Here is a 13,685-nt window from a genome sequence, read left to right on the forward strand (position 1 = left end):
GCGATTCACTTGGACTATGGGTGATATGGGTGATGGAGGGATACTGATCTAATTCAAATTTATGAATATTTTAATGGTATTAGAACAAAGTTTAGTCTTAATAGTTTTTGTGAGTGCACATGTATTTGTTCAAGTTAACCTTCAAGTTAAAAATATCAATCAATGATTTTATTTGGGTTAACCTTGAATTTAAAAACATTGATTTTGGTTTACATGTTAGGTTTGGTACTATACTCCTAAATATTACAACTCATTATACTATAATCTCAATAATTTTTAAGACAACTTCAATTGTTGTTTTTCTTCTTCTTCTGGTGAGATAATAAGAGTCATATACTAGTGGAGTTGGGAGAAAAAAGCAAAAGTCTTACGGTGAATTTCGCCAATAAAAAGTAAAACAACTAATCTGCAGCCTTTGAAATCCTAGTAAAAAAAAAAAAAGGTACTTTAAAAAAATACTTTTTATAAGTTTTTGTGCCAACAAGTAGTGTTTGGTTTACACTTGCATAAGTATTTATTTGAAAAAGTATTTTTCCAAACTACTTTCCTTTTTTTAAAAAATAATTGTTTTCTAAAAAAAATATTTTAGAAAATATGAAAAATGAATTGGAGATTGTACCAAAAGAAGATATTGAGCTTAAGAAGTTCATTGAATCATTTGAAAGCAAGTCGTCAATTGATCAAGAGAAGCATCAACCGGATGTTCTTATATATGAGTAATTTGTTAAACACAATCCATTATTTGGTTTGACCCATAGTCAAAGAAAGAGAGCATTATTGTAAACATACTTATTCTTTTTAGTTTCTTTTGTATTTATAATATTTAACTGTTTCTTTGTCTCCATTTCTTGAGCCCTAAGACGCTGTTAATTGTAATGACATCACTTTTTCTAATTTGAGTGAAAGAGATAAGGAGTTAGAAACATCAGAAATGTTCGTTTAAGTATATCAATTAAAGAGTTGAAGTTAATAGACAACAACATCAATAAAAAAGGATCGTCATTATCAAGGGCCTGGTGCAGTAAAATCAGTTTTCTTTGGAGGAACTACAATCTTAACTAACAAAAAAAAAAAAAAGGAGTCTCAAATATATTTGATATGATCAAGAAAGTCAAAGTCTTAGAAGCTTTATTTTTCAAAAACTGATGTAATCACCTTTTGATAACTAATAAATTTAAAGTTTTCGCCTTAATGTTTTAAATTTCAATTGTGGCTTTATTATTATTCATAGAAGATGATCTATGGAAAATAATAATAATAATAATAATAATAATAATAATAATAATAATAAAGGAAGACAAAGAGAAGAAAAAGAGAGAGAAAACAAAAAGAAATATTGACTATTGCAAGGAAAGGATTTCTTATGATATCATCTCAATAATGTCCGAACTACATATGGACAAAAAAGGAGTACATAGACAGCCTACCAAATGAAATGATAGGTTCAGTCCGAACAGTCACAAAGTTGAAATCTCTTATGGGAATTTGATGTTTGTCATTTCATTTTAGAAATCAAAGCTTACAAGTAAGTCAAAAAGTAGTATTTTGGATAAAAATTTATTCAACTAATATTAGGGTAGTTAAAGAGTTCTTTAGATATTCAAGGATTTCAACTTGGACAGTTTTGAAAGAATTTCAAATGTCATTCTTCCGTATTCAAAATACCTTATTATGTTTCATGAAAGATAAAAGGTATTATCAAAACAATCAACATTAATCGTGCTGTTGTTTTGACGTAAATTTTGCCTCAACCCAATTTCCAACAATCTTTCGTCCATTTCTTATCCTTATCATTTGGTATTCAAAACCTAAAATGCTTACCAGAATGTTTAGCAAAATCATGGTTGACAAGGACGTGGCTACAAAAGATATATTTTAGTGAAACAAATGAGAGGAATTCATAGACAAGTTTTTGACGGTTTCGAAAACATTAGCAAAAGAATTTCACTAAAGTAATGATTGAATCATAAATATGGCAATACTATTGGCCAAAGTCGCAACCCAAAGGGGGTGAATTGAGTTTAATAAAAAATAAATAAATGATTAGTACCAAATTTAAATAAAATTAAGTAAACAAGCAAACCAAACAATATCAAAGCAATTTAAAGAAAGAAAGGATTGAAAAAAAAAAAAAAAAACTCATTTTAAGTGGTTCAGCTATCCGACCCCACCTACATCCAGTCTCTCAAGGCTAATTGCCTTAATATATATTCCACTAACTTCTTGTTTTAATGGAGATGAAGGAACCAATTACATCCCTTATTTTTCAAAGACGAGGCAAACATATACAACCCTTTGTTTTTCAGAGACAAAGAAACCAAATACAACAAAGCTTACAAAAGCAAATTCCTCGTAAGGAATGTAGTGATAATGGTCAGATCGGATAATGAAGATGCATAGTGGAAATAAAAACAAGTGAATAAAAATATACAATCAGAATGACAACACAAAGATTTAACGTGGTTTGGCAAAGCCTACATCCATAGAAGCAATGGCACACAAATTTTTCACTAAGAAATCAAGATGTACACAATACACTTCTCAAAAATGATCAACTCTCTCTTATACATGCCCAGAATTAAATATATAAAAGTTTCTCAAAGGTTTCCCCCCGTTTGCCCAACCACCCAACATTCAAAATTCAAAAATTTTGAAAAACTGCTCGCAGCTCAAACGTCTCTCATCGATGAACACAGGGCTTCGTCGACGAGACCAAGAAGACACTTCGTCGATGAACACAGGGCTTTCGTCGACGAACCTAGAAATCTGAAAATACCTGCTCTCGGTAATTACTCGTTGACGAAATTCAGAGCCTTCGTCGACGAGCCTTTACTGTCTCCTCGTCGACGAACACAGGGCTTCGTCGACAAGTCTGTGCTGCTGTGCTGTGCTGTCCAAGTATAAGAGCCACAAATAACAATCTCCACCTTGGCGATTATATGACCCTTTGGAAAGTCCTAAAAATATGATCAGCTCCACCTTGAACTTGAAAACGTTAAGTTTGGGCTTGTCTCCCTTCAATCACTTGGAGACATGAAGTAAGTCCAAGCAATGCTTGAACTTCTCTGAAGTAACTAATTTGGTCAGAATTTCTGCTGCATTATCAGATGTATGAACTTTCTCTAACACAAGTTCACTCGAAGAAATCAATTCCCAAACCCAGTGAAATCTCACATCAATATGCTTGGTTCTAGCATGATATACCTGATTCTTCACCAAGTAAATAACACTCTGACTATCATAATGCAGCACCACTCCGTTTTGTTGTACTCCCAGCTCTCTGACTAAACTAGTAAGCCATAAGGCTTCCTTTTCAATTTCGGTAACTGCCATATATTCCGCCTCAGTCATGGATAATGCAACCAGAGACTATACCATGGATCTCCAACATATCGGTCCTCTTACAAAGGTAAACACATATCCCATTGTAGACCTTCCGTCATCCATATTTCCAGCATAATCTGCATCAACAAATCCCATAATTGTAGGACAACTCTGTTGCTTGCTGAGCAGGATGCCATATCCCGATCTACCCCGCAAGTATCTAAATATCCATTTAACGGCTTCCCAATGCTGCCTTCCTGGATTAAAGAGAAACTTGCTCACCACGCTTACCGCATGCGACAAATCTGGTCTTGTACATACCATGGCATACATTAAACTCCCCACAGCACTCGCATAGGGGACCTTTAACATGTCCTGAATTTCCTCATTCGAACTTGGACAATCTGTAGTAGACAACTTAAAGTGATTCACTAAAGGTGTACTCACTGCTTTTGCATCAATCATGCTAAACTTCTCCAACACCTTCTACACATAACCGTCCTGAGATAACCATAATCTCCCTACTGTCCTGTCACGGCGAATCTCCATTCCAAGTATTTTCTTGGCTGAACCAAGATCCTTCATGTCAAATTCCTTAGGCAGCAGATCCTTTAACTGATTCACCTCAGTTAAATCCTTTGCGGTTATCAACATGTCATCGACGTACAATAACAAGAAAATAAAAGAACCATCCTTACGTTTATTCACATAAACGCAGCAATCATACTCATACCATTTGTAGCCAATCTTGATCATGTAGGAATCAAACCGTTTATACCATTGTCTTGGAGATTGTTTCAGCCCATAAAGAGACTTTTTTAACCTGCAAATATAATTTTCTTTTCCCGATTCAATAAATCCCTCTGTTTGTACCATGTAGATTTGTTCCTCCAAGTCACCATGAAGAAATGTCGTCTTCACATTCATTTGCTCCAAATGAAAATCGTAATGAGCTACCAACCCCAACACAATTCTAATATAAGTATGTCGTACCACTGGAGAAAAGATCTCATCATAATCTATTCCCTTCTTCTGTGAGTATCCTTTTGCCACCAACTGTGCCTTGAATTTTTCTCCTTCCTTTTCTGAAATTGCTTCCTTCTTCCTATACATCCATTTGCACCCTATCGATCTCTTTCCATCTGGAAGCTCCACCAAGTCCCAAGTTTGGTTCTTATGTAAAGATTTCATCTCCTCAATCATTGCTCCCATCCACCTATCTTTCTCCTGACCATGCACTACCTCTTGAAAGGTAGTTGGATCTTTGCAACAAGTAAAAAAAACATAAGATACTAATTCATAAAAATCATACCTTGGTGGAGGCCTTATAGTGTGTCCGGATCTTCGTATAGGAATATCGTCGACTTGCTGGTTTTCCGAGCTAGAGCTCCCTGCCACCATGAGACCATGATCATTTTCATTGCCCTGAGCTTCCAACTCCACCTGCACAACATGTTTATCACTGCCCCAGCTTTCTGGCTCCTATTTCTGATCATCAAACTCTTAAGTACGCTTCACCATAGCCTTCTCGTCAAAGACTACATCTCTATTGATCACCACCTTGTTTGTCGCCGGGTCCCACAGCTTATACCCCTTCACACCCTCTGGATATCCCAAGAAGATGCAATGACGAGACTTCAGATCAATCTTAGACCTCTCCTCACTAGACACGTGGACATAGGCTGGACACCCGAATACCTTCAATCCGGAGTAGTCTACTGCATTTCCCGTCCAAACCTCTTCCGCCTCTTTCCCCACTAGTGATGCCCTTGGTGATCGGTTTACCAAAAAACAAGCCATACTAATTGCCTCGGCCTATAAACTCTTTGGTAGCATTGCATTCAATCTGAGACACCGAGCCCTATCAGCAAGAGTCCAATTCCTCCGTTCTACCACACCATTTTGCTGAGGTGTCCAACGAACTGTAAAATGTCTCTTGATGCCCTGCTCCGCACAAAATTCCATAAACCAAGAATCAGTGTACTCAGTCCCATTACCCAACCTTAAGTATTTGATTCTCCTTCTTGTCAGGTTTTCCACTTCAGCCTTCCAAATCTTAAACTTGGCAAACATACTAGATTTGTGATGCATGAAGTAAACCCAAACCTTTCGAGAGTAATCATCAATAAAACTCATGCAATACACATGTCCACCCTTTGATACAACTCTAACTAGGCCCCAAACATCTGAATGTACACAGTCAAGAATTCCTTTCGTCTTATGAGTAGCTGAACTGAATTTTGCTCTATTATGTTTTCCAAGAACATAAAATCTACAAAATTCAAATTTATGAATATTTTAATGGTATTAGAACAAAGTTTAGTCTTAATAGTTTTTGTGAGTGCACATGTATTTGTTCAAGTTAACCTTCAAGTTAAAAATATCAATCAATGATTTTATTTGGGTTAACCTTGAATTTAAAAACATTGATTTTGGTTTACATGTTAGGTTTGGTACTATACTCCTAAATATTACAACTCATTATACTATAATCTCAATAATTTTTAAGACAACTTCAATTGTTGTTATTCTTCTTCTTCTGGTGAGATAATAAGAGTCATATACTAGTGGAGTTGGGAGAAAAAAGCAAGTCTTACGGTGAATTTCGCCAATAAAAAGTAAAACAACTAATCTGCAGCCTTTGAAATCCTAGTAAAAAAAAAAAAGGTACTTTAAAAAAATACTTTTTATAAGTTTTTGTGCCAACAAGTAGTGTTTGGTTTACACTTGCATAAGTATTTATTTGAAAAAGTATTTTTCCAAACTACTTTCCTTTTTTAAAAAAAAATAATTGTTTTCTAAAAAAGATATTTTTTAAAATATGAAAAATGAATTGGAGATTGTACCAAAAGAAGATATTTAGCTTAAGAAGTTCATTAAATCATTTGAAAGCAGGTCGTCAATTGATCAAGAGAAGCATCAACTGGATGTTCTTATATATGAGTAATTTGTTAAACACAATTCATTCTTTGGTTTGACCCATAGCCAAAGAAAGAGACCATTATTGTAAACATACTTATTCTTTTTAGTTTCTTTTGTATTTATGATATTTGACCGTTTCTCTGTGTCCATTTCCTGAACCCTAAGACATTGTTAATTGTAATGACATCACTTTATCTAATTTGAGTGAAAGAGATAAGGAGTTAGAGACACTAGAAATGTTCGTTTAAGTATATCAATTAAAGAGTTGAAGTTAATAGACAACAACATCAATAAAAATGATCATCATTATCAAGGGCCTTGTGCAGTAAAATCAGTTTTCTTTAGAGGAACTACAATCTTAACTAACAAAAAAAAAAAAAGGAGTCTCAAATATATTTGATATGATCAAGAAAGTCAAAGTCTTAGAAGCTTTATTTTTCAAAAACTGATGTAATCACCTTTTGATAACTAATAAATTTAAAGTTTTCACCTTAATGTCTTAAATTTCAATTGTGGCTTTATTATTATTCATAGAAGATGATCTATGGAAAATAATAATAATAATAATAATTATAAATAAATAAATAAAGGAAGACAAAGAGAAGAAAAAGAGAGAGAAAACAAAAAGAAATATTGACTATTGCAAGGAAAAGATTTCTTAAGTCATCATCTCAATAAAGTCTGAACTACAGATGGACCAAAAAGGAGTACATAGACAGCCTACCAAATGAAATGATAGGTTCAGTCCGAACAGTCACAAAGTTGAAATCTCTTATGGGAATTTGATGTTTGTCATTTCATTTTAGAAATCAAAGCTTACAAGTAAGTCAAAAAGTAGTATTTTGGATAAAAATTTATTCAACTAATATTAGGGTAGTTAAAGAGCTCTTTAGATATTCAAGGATTTCAACTTGGGCAGTTTTGAAAGAATTTCAAATGTCATTCTTCCGTATTCAAATTACCTTATTATGTTTCATGGAAGATAAAAGGTATTATCAAAACAATCAACATTAATCGTGCTGTTGTTTTGACGTAAATTTTGCCTCAACCCAATTTCCAACAATCTTTTGTCCATTTCTTATCCTTATCATTTGGTATTCAAAACCTAAATTTCTTACCAGAATGTTTAGCAAAATCATGATTGACAAGGATGTGGCTACAAAAGATATATTTTAGTGAAACAAATGAGAGGAATTCATAGACAAGTTTTTGACAGTTTCGAAAACATTAGCAAAAGAAATTCGCTAAAGTAATGATTGAATCATAAATATGGCAATACTATTGGCCCAAGTCGCAACCCAAAGGGGGTGAATTGAGTTTAATAAAAAATAAATAAATGATTAGTACCAAATTTAAAGAAAATTAAGTAAACAAGCAAACCAAACAATATCAAAGCAATTTAAAGAAAGAAAGGATTGAAAAAAAAAACTCATTTTAAGTGGTTCAGCCATCCGGCCCCACCCACATCCAGTCTCTCAAGGCCAATTGCCTTAATATATATTCCACTAACTTCTTGTTTTAATGGAGATGAAGGAACCAATTACATCCCTTATTTTTCAAAGACGAGGCAAACATATACAACCCTTTGTTTTTTAGAGACCAAAGAAACCAAATACAACAAAGCTTAAAAAGCAAATTTCTCGTAAGGAATGTAGTGATAATGGTCAGATCGGATAATGAAGATGCACAGCAGAAATAAAAACAACAGGTGAATAAAAATACACAATCAGAATGACAACACAAAGATTTAACGTGGTTCGGCAAAGCCTACATCCATAGAAGCAATTGCACACAAATTTTTTACTAAGAAATCAAGATGTACACAATACACTTCTCAAAAATGATCAACTCTCTCTTATATATGCCCAGAATAACATATATAAAAGTTTCTCAGAGGTTTCTCCCCGTTTTCCCAACCACCCAACATTCAAAATTCAAAAATTTTGAAAAACTGCTCGCAGCTCAAACGTCTCTCATCGACGAACACAAGGCTTCGTCAATGAAACCAAGAAGAAACTTCGTCCACGAACACAAGGCTTTCGTCGACGAACCTAGAAATCCGAAAATACCTGCTCTCGGTAATTACTCGTCGACGAAATTCAGAGCCTTCGTCGACGAGCCTTTGCTATCTCCTTATCGATGAACACAGGGCTTCATCGACAAGTCTGTGCTGCTGTGCTATGCTGTCCAAGTATAAGAGCCACAAATAACAATCTCCACCTTGGCGATTATATGACCCTTTGGAAAGTCCTAAAAATATGATCAGCTCCACCTTGAACTTGAAAACGTTAGATTTGGGCTTGTCTCCCTTCAATCACTTAGAGACATGAAGTAAGTCCAAGCAATGCTTGAACTTCTCTGAAGTAACTAATTTGGTCAGAATTTTTATTGCATTATCAGATATATGAACTTTCTCTAACACAAGTTCACTCGAAGAAATCAATTCCCAAACCCAGTGAAATCTCACATCAATATGCTTGGTTCTAGCATGATATACCTGATTCTTCACCAAGTAAATAACACTCTGACTATCACAATGCAACACCACTCCATTTTGTTGTACTCCCAGCTCTCTGACTAAACCAGTAAGCCATAAGGCTTCCTTTGCAGTTTCGGTAACTGCCATATATTTCACCTCAATCATGGATAATGCAACCAGAGACTATACCATGGATCTCCAACATACCGATCCTCCTACAAAGGTAAACACATATTCCATTGTAGACCTTCTGTCATCCATATCTCCAGCATAATCTGCATCAACAAACCCCATAATTGTAGGACAACTCTGTTGCTTGCCGAACAGGATGTCATATCCCGATGTACCCCACAAGTATCTAAATATCCATTTAACGACTTCCCAATGCTACCTTCTTGGATTAGAGAGAAACTTGCTCACCACGCTTACCGCATGCGACAAATCTGGTCTTGTACATACCATGGCATACATTAAACTCTCCACAGCACTAGCATAGGGGACCTTTAACATGTCCTAAATTTCCTCATTCGAACTTGGACAATCTGCAATGGACAACTTAAAGTGATTCACTAAAGGTGTACTCACTGCTTTTGCATCAATCATGCTAAACTTTTCCAAGACCTTCTACACATGACCGTCCTGAGATAACCATAATCTCCCTACAATCCTGTCACGGCGAATCTCCATTCCAAGTATTTTCTTGGCTGAACCAAGATCCTTTATGTCAAATTCCTTAGGCAGCAGATCCTTTAACTGATTCACCTCAGTTAAATCCTTTGCAGTTATCAACATGTCGTCGACGTACAATAACAAGAAAATAAAAGAACCATCCTTAAGTTTATTCACATAAATGTAGCAATCATACTCATACCATTTGTAGCCAATCTTGATCATGTAGGAATCAAACCGTTTATATCATTGTCTTGGAGATTGTTTCAGCCCATAAAGAGACTTCTTTAACCTGAAAACAAAATTTTCTTTTCCCGATTCAATAAATCCCTCTGCTTGTACCATGTAGATTTGTTCCTCGAAGTCATCATGAAGAAACGCAGTCTTCACATTCATTTGTTCCAAATGAAAATCGTAATGAGCTACCAACCCCAACACAATTCTAATAGAAGTATGTCGTACCACTGGAGAAAAGATCTCATCATAATCTATTCCTTTCTTCTGTGAGTATCCTTTTGCCACCAACCATGCCTTGAATTTTTCTCCTTCCTTTTCTAAAATTGCTTCCTTCTTCCTATACACCCATTTGCACCCTATCAGTCTTTTTCCATCTGGAAGCTCCACCAAGTCCCAAGTTTGGTTCTTATGTAAAGATTACATCTCCTCAATCATTGCTCCCATCCACCTATCTTTCTCCTGGCCATGCACTACCTCTTGAAAGGTAGTTGGATTTTTGCAACAAGTAAAAAAAACATAAGATACTAATTCATAAAAACCATACCTTGATGGAGGCCTTATAGTGCGTCCGGATCTCCATATAGGAATATCGTCGACTTGCTAGTTTTCCGAGCTAGAGCTCCCTGCAACCACGAGACCATGATCATTTTCATTGCCCTGAGCTTCCAACTCCACCTACACGGCATGTTTATCATTGCCCCAACTTTCTGGCTCCTATTTCTGATCATCAAACTCTTGAGTACGCTTCACCATAGCCTTCTCGTCAAAGACTACATCTCTGTTAATCACCTCCTTGTTTGCCGCAGGGTCCCACAGCTTATACCCCTTCACACCCTCTGGATATCCCAAGAAGATGCAACGACGAGACTTCCGATCAAGCTTAGACCTCTCCTCACTAGACACGTGGACATAGGTTGGACACCCCAATACCTTCAATTAGGAGTAGTCTACTGCATTTCCCATCCAAACCTCTTCCGCCTCTTTCCCCGCTAGTGATGCCCTCGGTGATCAGTTTACCAAAAAACAAGTCATACTAATTGCCTTGGCCTATAAATTCTTTGGTAGCATTGCATTCAATTTGAGACACCGAGCCCTATCAGCAAGAGTTCGGTTCCTCCGTTCTGCCACACCATCTTGCTGAGGTGTCCGACGAACTATAAAATGTCTCTTGATGCCTTGCTCCACACAAAATTCCATAAACCAAGAATCAGTGTACTCAGTCCCATTACCCAACCTTAAGTATTTGATTCTCCTCCTTGTCAAGTTTTCCACTTCAGCCTTCCAAATCTTAAACTTGGCAAACATACTAGATTTGTGACGCATGAAATAAACCCAAACCTTTCGAGAGTAATCATCAATAAAACTCACGTAATACACATGTCCACCCTTTGATGCAACTCTAACTAGGCCCCAAACATCTGAATGTACATAGTCAAGAATTCCTTTCGTCTTATGAGTAGCTTAACTGAATTTTGCTCTATTATGTTTTCCAAGAACACAAAATCTACAAAATTCCAACTGACATGATTTCAAACCTTTCAACAAATTTCTTTTGTGTAGTTCTTTCATGCCAGGTTCTCCTATATGTCCAAGACAAAAATGCCACAAGATAGTCTCATCTGATTCAGCATCCATGGCTGCAACTCCACCTACAACAGTAGTTCCCTACAACGTGTAGATATTTCCATCTAGTTTCTGCCCTTGCATTACAGTCGGATTACATTTCAACACCGTTAAGACTCCACCTTTGGACTTGTAATTGAAGCCATTACAATCCAAAGTGCCAAGTGATATCATACTCTTTCTCAACTCAGGTATATGTCTTACTTTACACAATGTTCTTATAGCACCATCAAACATTTTTATCTTTACATTTCCTATGCCAACGATCTTACAAGAAGCATCATTATCCATAAGAACTGATCCAAAGTTTACTAACCTATAAGTGCTGAACCACTCTTTGTTTGGAGTCATATGATAAGAACATGTCAAGTCAAATATCCAAGAGTTCATTAGAATATTCGACTCCGATGAAATTGATAGAACATCATCATCCACTGAATCCTTTTCTTGAACAACATTCACTGATTTTGAAATCCCTTCATGCTTATTAGCATTTCCCTTCTTCCAATCTGGACACTCCGGTTTCACATGCCCCTTTTTACTGCATTTATAACACCAAATTTCCTTCTTCTTCTTGGATTCAATTCGAGATTTATGATTAGACCCATTCTTAAACTTTCCTTTGCCTCGCTCATTACTACCTTTTATCACAAGTCCTTCTTCTTCATCATAAATCTTTAATCTTTGATGAAAATTCAACAAGGCACTTGTTACCTCTTTTAAATCAAAAGTTTCTTTTCCCCACATAAGAGTGGTCACAAGATTTTCATAGGTATGAGTTGAGGGCAAGGAATTTAACAACATCAAAGCCTTATCATTCTCATCAAACTTCACATCAACTCTCATAAGATCACTTATGATTTGTTTAAATGCATTGATGTGTTGATCTAGACTAGATCCTTCTACCATCATAAGCCAATATAAACGCTACTTAAGAAAAAGTTTGTTATCAAGGGATTTAGACATGTACCGACTTTCTAACTTTCGTCAGATAGCCACTAGAGAATCCTCCTCCATCACCCGATAGGGAACATCATCGTCCAAACACAAGCGTATTGTAGATGCTGCCTTTGCTTTCAAATCTACCCATGTTGTCTCATTCATTCCTTACGGTTGAGTATCAAGCAGAGCCTTAGTCATTCCTTGTTGCATAAGAATGTTCTTCACACTCCTCTACCATAAACCAAAGTTTCCAGTTCCATCAAATTTAACGATGTCAAACCTTGTAGAAGACGATCCCGATGCCATAACAACTTCGCTCTGATACCAATTTGTAGTGATAATGGTCGGATCGGATAATGAAGATGCATAGTGGAAATAAAAACAACAAGTGAATAAAAATACACAATCAGAATGACAACACAAAGATTTAACGTGGTTCGGCAAAGCCTGCATCCACAGAAGCAATGGCACACAAATTTTTCACTAAGAAATCAAGATGTACACAATACACTTCTCAAAAATGATCAAATCTCTCTCATATATGCCCGGAATAACATATATAAAAGTTCCTCGAAGGTTTCCCCCTGTTTTCCTAACCACCCAACATTCTAAATTCAAAAATTCTAAAACACTACTCGCAACCCAGACGTCTCTCATTGATGAACATAGGGCTTTCGTCGACGAACCCAGAAATCTGAAAACACCTTCTCTCGGTAATTACTCGTCGACGAAATTCAGAGCCTTCGTCGACGAGCCTTTGTTGTCTCCTCGTCGACAAACACAGGGCTTCGTCGACAAGTCTGTGCTGCTATGCTGTGTTGTCCAAGTATAAGAGCCACAATAACAAGGAAGATATACAATTTGAAGCTTACAAAGGAAACTATCAAAGAACAATCAAATATAAGGCTTAAAATTTCACTAGAGTTTCTCTCAAGAATAAGCAATTTAGAGCACAAAATGAATAAGAGAGATTTTTTTTTTTAAAGCTGGAGCACTTGGATATTTAGTGTGCGTATATTCTCTAACGTTCTTAAGGCTTTGGAGGACATATATATATAGATATTGGAGAAAAACTACTCATCTTCTACTCATTAGAGCTTTTATATTACTTAGATCATTCGACTGCTTACTAGGTCGGTCAACCACTTACTATTTATTAGAAAGAAAGAAAAGACCATTGCAGGAAAACCATACCAAACTAGTTAACCACCTTTAGGGGACGATTGACCACCTTTGGCCTTTGAGCACCAAGGCCAAGTTCAATGATCTTTTTATTCCAATTCTCAAATTTAATTTCATTTGTGTTATGCATTATATTTTCTTATAGTTTACTAGTTAAAGTATAATACAATTGAGAGAATTTCAATATAAATAGATGAGAATTTAACTTTTCAATTCTTATTTCAAATCTTCAACTTCAATGGCTTTAATCCTGTAGAAAACTCAACATAAGCACAAAGACATTAGTACATAATAAAGGTTGTTATCA

This window comes from Malania oleifera, chromosome 11 (assembly GCF_029873635.1).
Source record: "Malania oleifera isolate guangnan ecotype guangnan chromosome 11, ASM2987363v1, whole genome shotgun sequence".
NCBI classification, from domain to species: domain Eukaryota; kingdom Viridiplantae; phylum Streptophyta; class Magnoliopsida; order Santalales; family Ximeniaceae; genus Malania; species Malania oleifera.